This window comes from Megalobrama amblycephala, linkage group LG6 (assembly GCF_018812025.1).
Source record: "Megalobrama amblycephala isolate DHTTF-2021 linkage group LG6, ASM1881202v1, whole genome shotgun sequence".
Taxonomy (NCBI): Eukaryota; Metazoa; Chordata; class Actinopteri; order Cypriniformes; family Xenocyprididae; genus Megalobrama; species Megalobrama amblycephala.
Window position 1 is genome coordinate 31704790 of NC_063049.1, and position 12742 is coordinate 31717531.

Genomic DNA, 12742 nt, shown 5'->3' on the forward strand with positions numbered 1-12742 from the left:
TTATCCTTTTGATCTTTCATTAAAAAATTCACAAAATTCTAACCTTCACGTTGGCCACAATTATTGGCACCCAATTATTGCAACGTTCTTTTGCCAAGATAACAGCTCTGAGTCTTCTTCTATAATGCCTGATGAGTTTGGAGAACACCTGACAAGAGATCAGAGACCATTCCTTCATAGAGAATCTCTGCAGATCATTCCGATTCTCAGCTCCATGTTGGTGATTCTTCTCTTCAGTTCACCCCACTCATTTTCTATAGGGTTCAGGTCAGGAAACTGGGATGGTCATGGCAGAAGCTTCATTTTGTGCTCAGTAACACATTTTTGTGTTGATTTTGATGTTTGTTTTGGATCATTGTCCTGATGGAAGATTCAGCCACTTTCCATTATAAGATTTCTAGCAGATGCAGGCAGGTTTAGATTTTTTATCTGTTAATATTTGATAGAATCCATGATACCATGTATCTGAACAAGATGTCCAGGACCTCCAGCAAAACAAATAGCCCACAGCATTAAAGATTCAGTGGCATATTTAACTGTGGGCATGGGGTACTTTTTATCCCTCTTTGCACCAAACCCATCTGGTGGGTTTTCTGCCAAAAAGCTCTTTTTTTTTTTTTTTTTAGTTTCATCTGACCATAGAAGCCGGTCCCTTTTGAAGTTCCAGTCGTGTCTGACAACTGAATATGCTGGAGTTTGTTTTTGGATGAGCGAGGAGGATTTTTCTTGAAACCCTCCCAAAAACTTTTGGTGATGTAGGTGCTGTTTGGTAATTTTTTTTTTAGACTTTCTGACCCCAAAAGTAATTTCTGCAATTCTCCAGCTGTGATCCTTGGAGAGTCTTTGTTCACTCAAACTTTCCTCCTCACTGCGCATTAGGATGCTATAGACACGTCCTCTTCCTGGCAGATTTGTAACATCTTTAGTTGATTGGAACTTCTTAATTATTGCCCTGATGGTGGAAATGGGGATTTTCAATGTGTTAGCTTTTTTCTTATAGCCATTTTCTATTTTGTGAAGCTCAACAATCTTTTGCTGCACATCAGAACTATATTCTTTGGTTTTTCTCATTGTGATGAATGATTAAGGGGATTTGGCCTTTGTGTTTACACATATTTGTACTCCTGTGGAACAGGAAGTCATGGCTGGATAATTTCATGCTCCTAGTCACCCTGGTGTGCTAAAAAATATAAATATGAATGGAAATATACTTTAGAAATATTTTAATCATAAGAATTTCTAGGGGTGCCAATAATTGTGGCCAACATGTATTGGAGAAAAACATTTATTTCATAATGTGAGTTTCCCCCCACTATCAATTGTTTTACTTCGATGAAAGGTTAGAATTTTGTGAATGAAAGATCAAAAGGATAAACAATGCAGATTTATTTTCACAGCCACCTTTGCTCATATTTACTAAGGGTGCCTATATTAGTGGAGGGCACTGTATAAAAGTATAGGTCTCCTCTTTAGAGAGATGTCATGTGAAGCCTCCGCTCCTAGAACTTGGCTACGTTTGCTAATTTGTTAGGCTCTCTCTGAGCCTCCTTGGCTACTGCAGATGTTGTCTGACTTCCTCTTGCTAGCTACATATTGCTAGCGATAAAGTTATATTTAGGTCTCCGCTCTTCAGGGTTCCACCAGGGTAACAGTTTGATTTGAAGGTTCTCTGTAAGCCTACTTGCTAGACATCCTAAGTGTGGGGCGTTGTTTGGCCTCCTCTCAATTAGAGAGTCGTTATGCCGAGGCCTCCTCTCCTAGAGCTCGGCTTTTATTTGCTAAGTAGTCAGTACTCGGCCTTGTGTCTGTTTCTAATTTATGACTCTTTCTCACTTTTTTTCCTCATCTTTGTGCTTTTTCCTTATCACTGGAGAGGAAAGTAGGAGGTGTCAAAAAATGGTGTGGCTTTTCTCCAGGATTCTCTGAGTTGTGTGTTCTGTCCCAGGCTGGAGTGAGTGGCACTGCTCCTCTGGAGAGCACACAGTCAGCTCAAGAGAAACGAGAGTCTCACAGCAAAGCTCTACGACACAAGCTAATTAGCATCATCACTGCCTGACCCATCAAGAACAGTTCATAGAAGGGAAATACCAGGAAGATAATGACCTAAAAGTTGTCTTTTTGCAGATATTTGAAATTCCATAGAAAGTCTGCAGAATACAGTGCTCTGAATTCTGTATTCCAGAGGTAAGTGGCTTAATTGTGCAAATACATCTTTGTAAAATGAGCATTTGAGTGCATGAGTGTGACTGCAAGATGGTGTGGTTTTTAGTGTGGTTTGATGCATGCATTCATAAAATGTGCTAAAATCCATTTTAAAATCTGCCATGGCATACACCCTTTTTACCCTATAAAGCTTGGTTTGTTTGTATGGCTTTTCCAATGCACACAATGTGTAGGCAGTTTTACTTCTTAATTATAGTTTTAATTTTAAGAATTTTCTGGGTACACTAAAAAATTCCAAAGCTTTGGGAGAAAGACAGATTTTTCTTGCACCACAGGAAGAAGCATTGCATAAGAGGCAGAGCAAAGTGCTCTGATAATAGAATACATGAGGAGGGGCTCTGTGCTATGGGTGTGTTAAGATCGAGAACTTCAGCAGGAAAGTTTCTGAGACCCTGCCCCTTTGATCGTGAAAGTGAAAGTGCCCTTTGCGGTCGCATCATGGTGCCCCCGCGTTCCCATTTCTCCCCCCCAGAATGTGATTTATATCGTGGGAGAACACCTTAAACCGCATGCTGCAGGAGAACACCCAGTGTTTACTTTCTTTTTCCTTATCCTGGGTTAATCCTGCTCTGGCTCTATAATTATCTCCACAAATCCATTTTTGACTTGTTTCATTTCATGGTCAAGGAGTTACTTGATATTCTCCTCGACCTTTGATGAATTGTCCTTCATATGTGGTCATAGTTTTGCAATTTTGATCTTTTATAATATGAAAATAACCATCTAAGGCCTTTTTCTGCTATATACTATCCCAATTATACTGTTCTCCTGTACATTTGTGTATCTTTTGCTCTGGGCATTTCTCCCAGTATTTTGTTGTGCTCACACTTATTTGGTATAAGGTTTTCTTTTGGCCAGAATACATTGGCTTGATAAGCACTTTTGCTGTTCTGTTGGTCTTACTATGCCATTTTATCCATGTAAAAGGGTCTTTTAGTTTTGTAGGGGTGTCATACATTGTATATTTATTTTTTGTAAAATATTTACGACATTCCCCTTCAAAAACTAATACAGGATTTGGAAGGTTTGTCATTAGTTTATTTTTAATTCCTGTCACTTTGGTTGTTATGCTTACGTGTGTTGGGTCGATTTGATATTATTTGTTATCTATTTTTACTTGCTCTTGATGCGTTTGATAGCATCCATGTTTCTCTCCGGGACCTACATATTCTATCCGGCTTTTCTTATGCCAAATCCATATTTTTCTTAGAGTAATTTTAAACATTTCCTTTCTCAATCTACATTTTACCATTGTGTCATTTCCAACTTTGAAGGTATTTAATATCTCTGAACATTTGCTACATTCTTGTAAAGTAGATTTTTTGCAATTTTGTATTTTTATATTTACTAAAGTACAATTTGTAACTTCATGTATTTAAATTTGGTCTTCTACTACTATCAATTGTGTAGCAAAATCAACTAAGGGCCATATTCCTGCTAGGACTACGTTATCAAAATTCCTAGTAATACAGGTTTGGGCAGGCATGGTTCCTTCCATTTCTTCATCTTTCTTGCCCAGTCTTCACATTTTTCTCCATCATCCAATTTCATAATTCCTGAAAAATAAAAACAAAACAATTAATGGGAGTTTTCCAGGGGCCCCCTATATCCCCTTTATTTCCAACTGAAATTCCTGACTCAAGAATAACCCTGCAATGTTATTCCCGAGCCAGTTACATTCCAACGGCGCAGGCGAGTACTTCAGGTTCCGATGTTGTGGTCAAATTCACAATCATTTTGATTTCCAAAGTAAATCTGCGTGCCGGTAGATCTTCTGTTTCACCTTCCATAATAGGTTTTTGCTGTGTGCCAGCATTCTTTTTCTGAGGGGTTCCCTCCTTCCAGAAGTCTATTGGCACATGACCGACCCTGGTAACTTTTTGTATTGTTTTATTCAGCCAATGTTCTTCATCAATTTGTCCAAACTGGCATCTCATTTTACCATTTTCCTCATCACATTCGCCTCACTTGGGAAAATCAACTCTTGGTGACATTGGTAGTCTACTTGTTCTTCATTTGGCTCTTTTGAGGAATTAAATGTGAGATATCTAGGATTTGTTCTGTGCACTGGAATTGGTGTGGATGATCTAATCCTGACTCACCTAGTCTGTACTCTAGGCTCCTCCTCCCAATTATCACTCCCATCTGTATCTGACTCGTTGTCTATGTTATCCTCGGATTCTGACTCCTGTAATGCCCACTGTAACTCTCTATTTTCTTTTTAAGTGCCTTTAACATTTTATCCATTTCTCCAACTGCCTTCCTCATATAGGAATAACCTTCCTGGAATATAGCCTGTTTTCCAGACTTTGACCATCCTTCTGCCTTAGCTATGCTTTTGGCTGATGGGGATCTACTAGTTGACCTCATGTGGCCATACGTTAGACAGCGTCCTTCAATTATTTTTCGATCCCACTTCCGCTCCAATGATCTACCTCTCTCTCTTCTGGTTGGGTTTTTGTATTTTACTCCTTTGATGTTTACTTCAGGCCAATCATTCTTTATCTGATGTAACACCCTCCTGAGCTCAAGCTTTCCTGCCCACTTACTAAGTAACCTTACTTCTCTAAGATTGTTATCTGATGACTCACTACTTTGACTGTCAGTCTCTTCTTCTGTTGTGTCTTGCTCAATAGAATCTGACAGCCATTCTTCTGACCTTTGATATTCTGTCTCTTGGGGTTCCAGATCTTCCTTCCAAGGTGCAGTAGGTTTCAGCTTATGTTTTCTGCTAGCCTTGGCTTTACTTCATACTTCTCTTTTTGCTGTTTAATAATATTTTTTTATTTTCTCTTGATCTCTCTCTTTAATGAGGAGATTTATAATCATTTGAATTTCTTGGGACATTTCTATTATTCCAGCTGAAATTCCTGACTCAAGAATAACCCTGCAATGTTATTCCCGAGCCAGTTACATTCCAACGGCGCAGGCGAGTACTTCAGGTTCCGATGTTGTGGTCAAATTCACAATCATTTTGATTTCCAAAGTAAATCTGCGTGCCGGTAGATCTTCTGTTTCACCTTCCATAATAGGTTTTTGCTGTGTGCCAGCATTCTTTTTCTGAGGGGTTCCCTCCTTCCAGAAGTCTATTGGCACATGACCGACCCTGGTAACTTTTTGTATTGTTTTATTCAGCCAATGTTCTTCATCAATTTGTCCAAACTGGCATCTCATTTTACCATTTTCCTCATCACATTCGCCTCACTTGGGAAAATCAACTCTTGGTGACATTGGTAGTCTACTTGTTCTTCATTTGGCTCTTTTGAGGAATTAAATGTGAGATATCTAGGATTTGTTCTGTGCACTGGAATTGGTGTGGATGATCTAATCCTGACTCACCTAGTCTGTACTCTAGGCTCCTCCTCCCAATTATCACTCCCATCTGTATCTGACTCGTTGTCTATGTTATCCTCGGATTCTGACTCCTGTAATGCCCACTGTAACTCTCTATTTTCTTTTTAAGTGCCTTTAACATTTTATCCATTTCTCCAACTGCCTTCCTCATATAGGAATAACCTTCCTGGAATATAGCCTGTTTTCCAGACTTTGACCATCCTTCTGCCTTAGCTATGCTTTTGGCTGATGGGGATCTACTAGTTGACCTCATGTGGCCATACGTTAGACAGCGTCCTTCAATTATTTTTCGATCCCACTTCCGCTCCAATGATCTACCTCTCTCTCTTCTGGTTGGGTTTTTGTATTTTACTCCTTTGATGTTTACTTCAGGCCAATCTTTCTTTATCTGATGTAACACCCTCCTGAGCTCAAGCTTTCCTGCCCACTTACTAAGTAACCTTACTTCTCTAAGATTGTTATCTGATGACTCACTACTTTGACTGTCAGTCTCTTCTTCTGTTGTGTCTTGCTCAATAGAATCTGACAGCCATTCTTCTGACCTTTGATATTCTGTCTCTTGGGGTTCCAGATCTTCCTTCCAAGGTGCAGTAGGTTTCAGCTTATGTTTTCTGCTAGCCTTGGCTTTACTTCATACTTCTCTTTTTGCTGTTTAATAATATTTTTTTATTTTCTCTTGATCTCTCTCTTTAATGAGGAGATTTATAATCATTTGAATTTCTTGGGACATTTCTATTATTCCAGCTGCGAGTTCCTTCTGTCACTACTGCGGACATGTGTATTTCTTTATGACCTCTTTTGTTAGCTTCTCTAATTACATTTTTTATTAACAATCTAGTCTCTTCTCCAGACTGATCTTCTGTACATGTCTATGTACTACTATCGGTTATTACTACATGTGCCACACTATTCCATTTTCGAGAAGTTCGTATGGTTCCTGCCTGCTGAGGACCTAATCTAATTCTCATATTCTGATTATTCATATCTCTTTAAGAGTGTCTTCCCCTAAGCATCCAAAAACTGCTCCAGCTATTCCTAATCCTTTGTTCGTCTGTGGATTTCCATACACTACTCTTAACCCGAATTAGTTGACTTTACTCGAAAATTGCATGGAAACCTGTTGCACTAATCCATTTTAGTTTTTACACAGGATGAGACTAAACAGGTTAAATTGTATGAACACAGAATCTTAAATTAAGTTTACATTAGTAGTATTTACTGAAATTCATTAGTTCACAATATTAATGTTTTTGAGCATATGTTTTATAAAATAACTTAAGTTAAACAAATGATTTAAATTTTTATATTTAAGTAATGTCTAATAATTTAAAAATGACTCTTTAGATTTTTGTATTAATTTGAAGAAATTAAACATTTCAATGTTTTTTTTTTTTATTAATATTATATACATCAATATCAACTTGTCAACCAAAACGACAAGTAAAAATTTTTTGCATAAGCAAATCTTTTTGCTTAAAGCTGCAGTCTGCGATTTTTTTTTTTCCTCTTTGTCGCCATCTCTGTTTGAAACCTGCAATTGCAGTCACATGCGGAACAGTTATCTGTACGTGCATTGTGCCTCGGCACAGCTCGTCAGCGCGGATGAATCAAATGCTTGCTGTCAATCACCGCATCAGTGTGTACTGTATTTCAGAATCACAGATTCTACGTCTTGAAAGTATGACCAATATAAGAATTTTCACTGGAAAATATCATCTGAACAAGTAAGTAACATGTCTGCCACTTTTGTTCTGACCAACTGAGGAAAAAAAGCATTAGGCCTAGAATAAATTGTGCTGCCAATGATGATTAAATCTAATGATTGCTTAGCTCGGATCCTGCCAAACCATGCAAATTATTATTACTGTTATACTTTGTTCTCAAATTGTTAATGTTAACAACATCAGCATTGCATGACTATGTGTATTTAGTGTATATTAGCGTTACCTGTAGATTTCAATTTCTGTAGCCACTCCACACAAAGTCTATTGCTTTTTGACTATGAGTGAATCTCCAGTTGTCACTGATGATTGTCATTTGGACTTTTCTGGATTACAATCCGCCATCAAAATGATAAGTTAATTATTTCAGCTGCTGTGAGAAAAGGCTATAAATGATCCGCTACAAGCAGCATCCTCACGTGATAAAACCGACTAGCTTGGACTCCTTCCTTTCTGTTTACGGACGTGACGTAATGATGCACAGACGAGCTGCTGCATGCTTGAATTTCTCGCGGAAATCCACCATGGTCGCTCTTATTATAAAACATTATTACAAGCTTACCGTTGTGAATCGAGATAAGATAATGAGATAGTTTTGAACACTGGCTGGTTATGTACTTGCTCAAATTGATTTTTGATAATTTTTAACCAAAAAAAAGTTACGGACTGCAGCTTTAACAATTGAAATTGTTTAGAGGAGGAACATGAACACACAGTATTCAACAATTTGCAGACAAGCATTAAACTGAATGAAAATTAAAGATTAAAGAAAAAGACCACACGCACAATCCGTGAACCGACAGAAGAAAAAAACAAAAAACTAACGTCGACCGGCACATATACACTACATTTTTAGCGTTCAAATAAAATCGGCCAGGACGAGTAGACTGACTCTACAAACATCGCGCTCTGCTCACTGTCAGTTACCTGTGTTTCTCTTCTTCTTCTTTAAATTTATTGGTGGTTGGCATACCAATTTGGTGCATTACCGCCACCAACTGTTTGGGGTGTGGAGCTTCAATGTGGATTATATATATATATATATATATATATATATATATATATATATATATATATATATCCTTGTTGTCCTTGTTCTCCTTGTTGTCACTTGCTTCTGTACTTTATATAAAAAATGACATTTGGTCTCCTTTTCCTATTGTCCTTGCCATAACTTATTGACACTTTCCATTTCTGTTTTACTCAATGGAACTGTCCATTGCAGGTCTGACTTAAGAGTCTTTTTAGCCATACGATCAACTACTTCATTGCCCTCTATTTCAACATGAGATGGGACCCACATAAAACACACTGTAATATTAAGATTTTGTAATCTATACAGACTATGAAAGATTTCATAAATCAAGTCAGGCCTACACACAGATTTGCAATTTGCAATACTTATTAACAATGCCATTGAGTCCGAACAGATGATATATTGTTTAGGCCCAACCTCCTCTATCCACGTGAGTGCTAGTAAAATAGCTAAAAGTTCCACAGTGTAACTGCTAAATGATCTGATGTTCTTTTTAATATTGATTTCTGAAAATGTGGTATATATACTGCTGCTCCCGTCTTTCCTGTATTTAGATCTTTTGAGCCGTCTGTAAATATTTGGATACTATTATTATACTTGAGACCTAAATATTGTTTTACCAGATCATTCATCCCACCATATTCCTTGCATTGTTTTGATTGTTACGGCTGGTGGTGTAGAGATGAGGCAGATCACGGATTTCCACAAACATATAACACTTTAATGAACACAAAGGTAGAGTACACCAAACTAGCTCTTAACATAAACAGAGAAGGGACAGGGAGTGAAGGGAGTGAGTCCATTATATGGGGAGTGCTGACGAGGAGGTCCAGGTGAAGGTGATCCGTAATGATGGGGAGAAGACGAGGGAAGTGAGTGCAGGTGTGGAGAACAGGAGGACTATGGGATATGGAGTTCAGGAGACGAGGGAACACGGGAACTGTGACACTGATATCTTTGCGATTTCAAGATCCACAACTGGTAATGGAAATATCCAAGGAGGAATAGCAGGTAACGGCACCGTACAGCTGTAAGTAAATTTAACTAGTTCCAGTTTCTCGGCTTGGCTGTTTCCCACCCATCCAAAACTGTTAAATTGCTTCCTTCCATGTTCCCAACATGAGTTCAACACAAGTTTGGTTGGATGACCCTGCTTATGCCCCTGCAACTTTACCCAATATACCATGGCAAGCTGAAGACATCTCAGAGATAAAGGCATCTCCCCAACCTCCAGCTGGAGAGCTGGGATTGAAGAAGTCTTGAATGCACCACTACATAGGCGGAGGGCTTGTGTTTGGACCAGGTCAAGCTTTTGCAAGTGAGATTTTGCAGCTGAACTAAATGCAATGCATGCATAATCCAATGTTGATCTAATTAAGGCAATATAAATATATTTATGAGAGTTCATACTAGCACCCCAACCACTTCCTGCCAGGCATCTCATAACATTGACTGCCTTCTTGCATTTGGTAAAATTTTTCTGTATATGATCTCCAAATGTCAGCTTATGGTCCATCCACACACCTAAAAACCTTATATTTTCAACCTACTTAACTGATTGCCCATAAAGAGTAACTAGTATTGCAGGATTAATATGCTTCTTAGAGAAATAAATAACCTGTGTCTTGTCCACAGAAAACCAAAACCCCCACCTGTTTCCCCACTTCTCAACAGTGCTGACTGCTGTCTGTAGCTTCTTTCCAACAAATGCTGCATTACGACCCCTTACCCATATTGCCCCAACATCTGCATATAAAGACCTTCCAAAGCTAGCATCAACCTCTGAAAAAAACTCATTAATCATATTAAATAAAATAGGACTACATACACTTCCTTGTGGTACCCCATTTTCTATAGAGTAGACATTGGAGTAAGATACTCCAATTCTTACCTCTATAGTCCTATCCTTCAGAAAATTCATAATCCAGTTGAACATTCTTCCACCAATTCCCATGGATTCTAATTTAATAAGAAGACCCTCTTTCCATAACATATCATAGGCCTTCTCCACATCAAAGAAGATAGCAGCTACCAGTTCCTTTTTAGCCTGAGCCTTCCTAATTTCATCCTCCAAACATATCACCGGATCCATAGTTTACCTCCCTCTACAGAAACCACTCTGTTGTGGTATTAGCAAATTAATAGGCCCCTCCCTCCCTTACAAAAGCATAACATTCGGAGTTATCACAGCTTAACATGATCAGTGCACTCGTCAGTATTTCGTCTGATTAGTGCAAACAACTAATTTGATTTAGCAATGACAATGAGTGACAAAAAAAAAAAAGAATAAGTAATGACCACTTAAAATGTTTCATTAAGACAAAATCGGGGTTTAGAGTGCTTCAGATGTATGTTCCATACAGCCCTCATAGATCCGGATCATATCTGCTGTAACTGTATTTCTGTGACTGCAGACCTAGATAAGTGCAGTTCTGCAATGGATATAACACTATCTTTACCTTCCTCTTCTGGTGGTAAAGTAAGAAGGATTTCATTTGCATTTTGAAAGTCTGTCATTGATTCCCGGTAAATCCTAACTTTTTCCATATTTGGAACTTCACCCTGAGATTTCTTTATTTTTTTTCCACTCATAGTATACAGCTTTGTTTTCCCCATGGAACTTCCTGTTCATAGTGATTTCCTAACTCTAAGGCCCACTGCATGACTGCTAAAGTAACTTCAGATTCCTGAAAATTACCTCTTTGCAATCCATCTTGGCTTGGTAACCATAAAAGTATCTGACCTGGCTCTATCTCCTGGACAGAGGTCTGTCACGGAATGAAGGGAGGATGCAGATGCAAGTTAATCTCTTTATTAGAGCTTCACACAGTAGTCAGATTCCAAGCACACACAAGTAACATATAACAGACAGCAGGAGAGTGGTAACACAGGGACGTCGTTGGGCGATGAAGATCCGTGAAGAGTGGTGATCGATGAGCAGTGTCCGTGAAGTAATCCCAAATGTGAAGTCCAGAGAGTAATCCAATGAAACACGAGAAACAGGAAACAACGAGTAGAAGTCCAATCCAGGGAAACACACAACAAGCAACACGGGAAACAACACGCGGTCACAGCACAACGATCTGACAAACAAGAGACGAAAGACAAGGTGTTATATAGGCAGATGGTGATTGCTCACAATGGTGATTGATCATCAATCAGCGGCGACGCCCACACAAAACAATCAGGTGACACACCCACACCATCACACAGACACCAGAATGAGACAGCGGATTCATGAACCGTGACAAGGTCTCTGTCCTTATGGCCTTTTTCTCCCATGCTTTTGCCCAGTGGTCTCCCCAGGTGTAGGCTTGAATTAAGATACTACTGGATTTTCTCTGGGCTTTATTACCTGCCATACTAGGGCGTCCCCTACTACAGGTTTCTCAACTCAATAGCCCCTCTAGACCCCTCTCTAGGTCTCATGGGTATCCTGTCCCTTCAGTCAGTCCTTTCTCTGAACTGGAATATACTAAGTCTCTCTGACTTCTGGCTCACCTCCACTTTAGGTTGCAACATGCTGTCTTCATCCTTATTGTTAACCTTTGTGGTTGGTTACAATCATCAAACTCAAAAACCTAACTTTCACAACTGTTGCTTAGTCATCTTATCTTATAACAAACAAAGGAAGTATTGCAATTACTTAATTTCATAATCATTTAAGCATATATGGCCTTAACTTAAAAGCAAATAACAACATTGAAACAGGTAAATAGCAATATCAACATCAAAACTGAAAACAGTATGTAATCAAGTCTTTGTAATATGGTTGCTCATAAACTAATTGCTTCTGTGGTGTAAAATCCACATTTTACTAGAAGGATGTTTTGCAGAATTATCACCATAACAGTCTGGTTGAGATGTTATGCTGCCTTTTGTTATAACGATGACATCTATCGTACCCGGATGAGGATAATACTGATTATGAGGTTGTTTAATGGAAGCAAGAAGCAAAAAGGAAGTCAGGAAGCTCTGTTGCACTTTTCTACCACTGTAGACAATATTCAGATTACACCTTCTTCCCAGCACTGTAAAGACAGGGTGATGTGAAACACTTTTTCCACTGTCCCTGCCAGATGGATAAAGAATGCTGGGAGAATTAGAACTCAGACATTAAACTTAAGTGAAGCAGAACCAGATGTGACCCCTTGAAAACACCAGAAAAATTAGATTCATTACAGTTCTTTCCCACTGACATACATACGAATACATACATAATTGTCACACATGCACAGAACCACAGTAATATGCACCATTTAGGGGTAGATAAGATATAAAGGTTTACCTCTGATAGGACTGTCCCAGTGACAAGCTACAGGTACAATCTTTGCACATTTTTTCCAGAAGTGTGGGCCTTGGCTATCTAGCTTTAAGAAAGACTCACATGGAGAGGCTGTTATCCCCA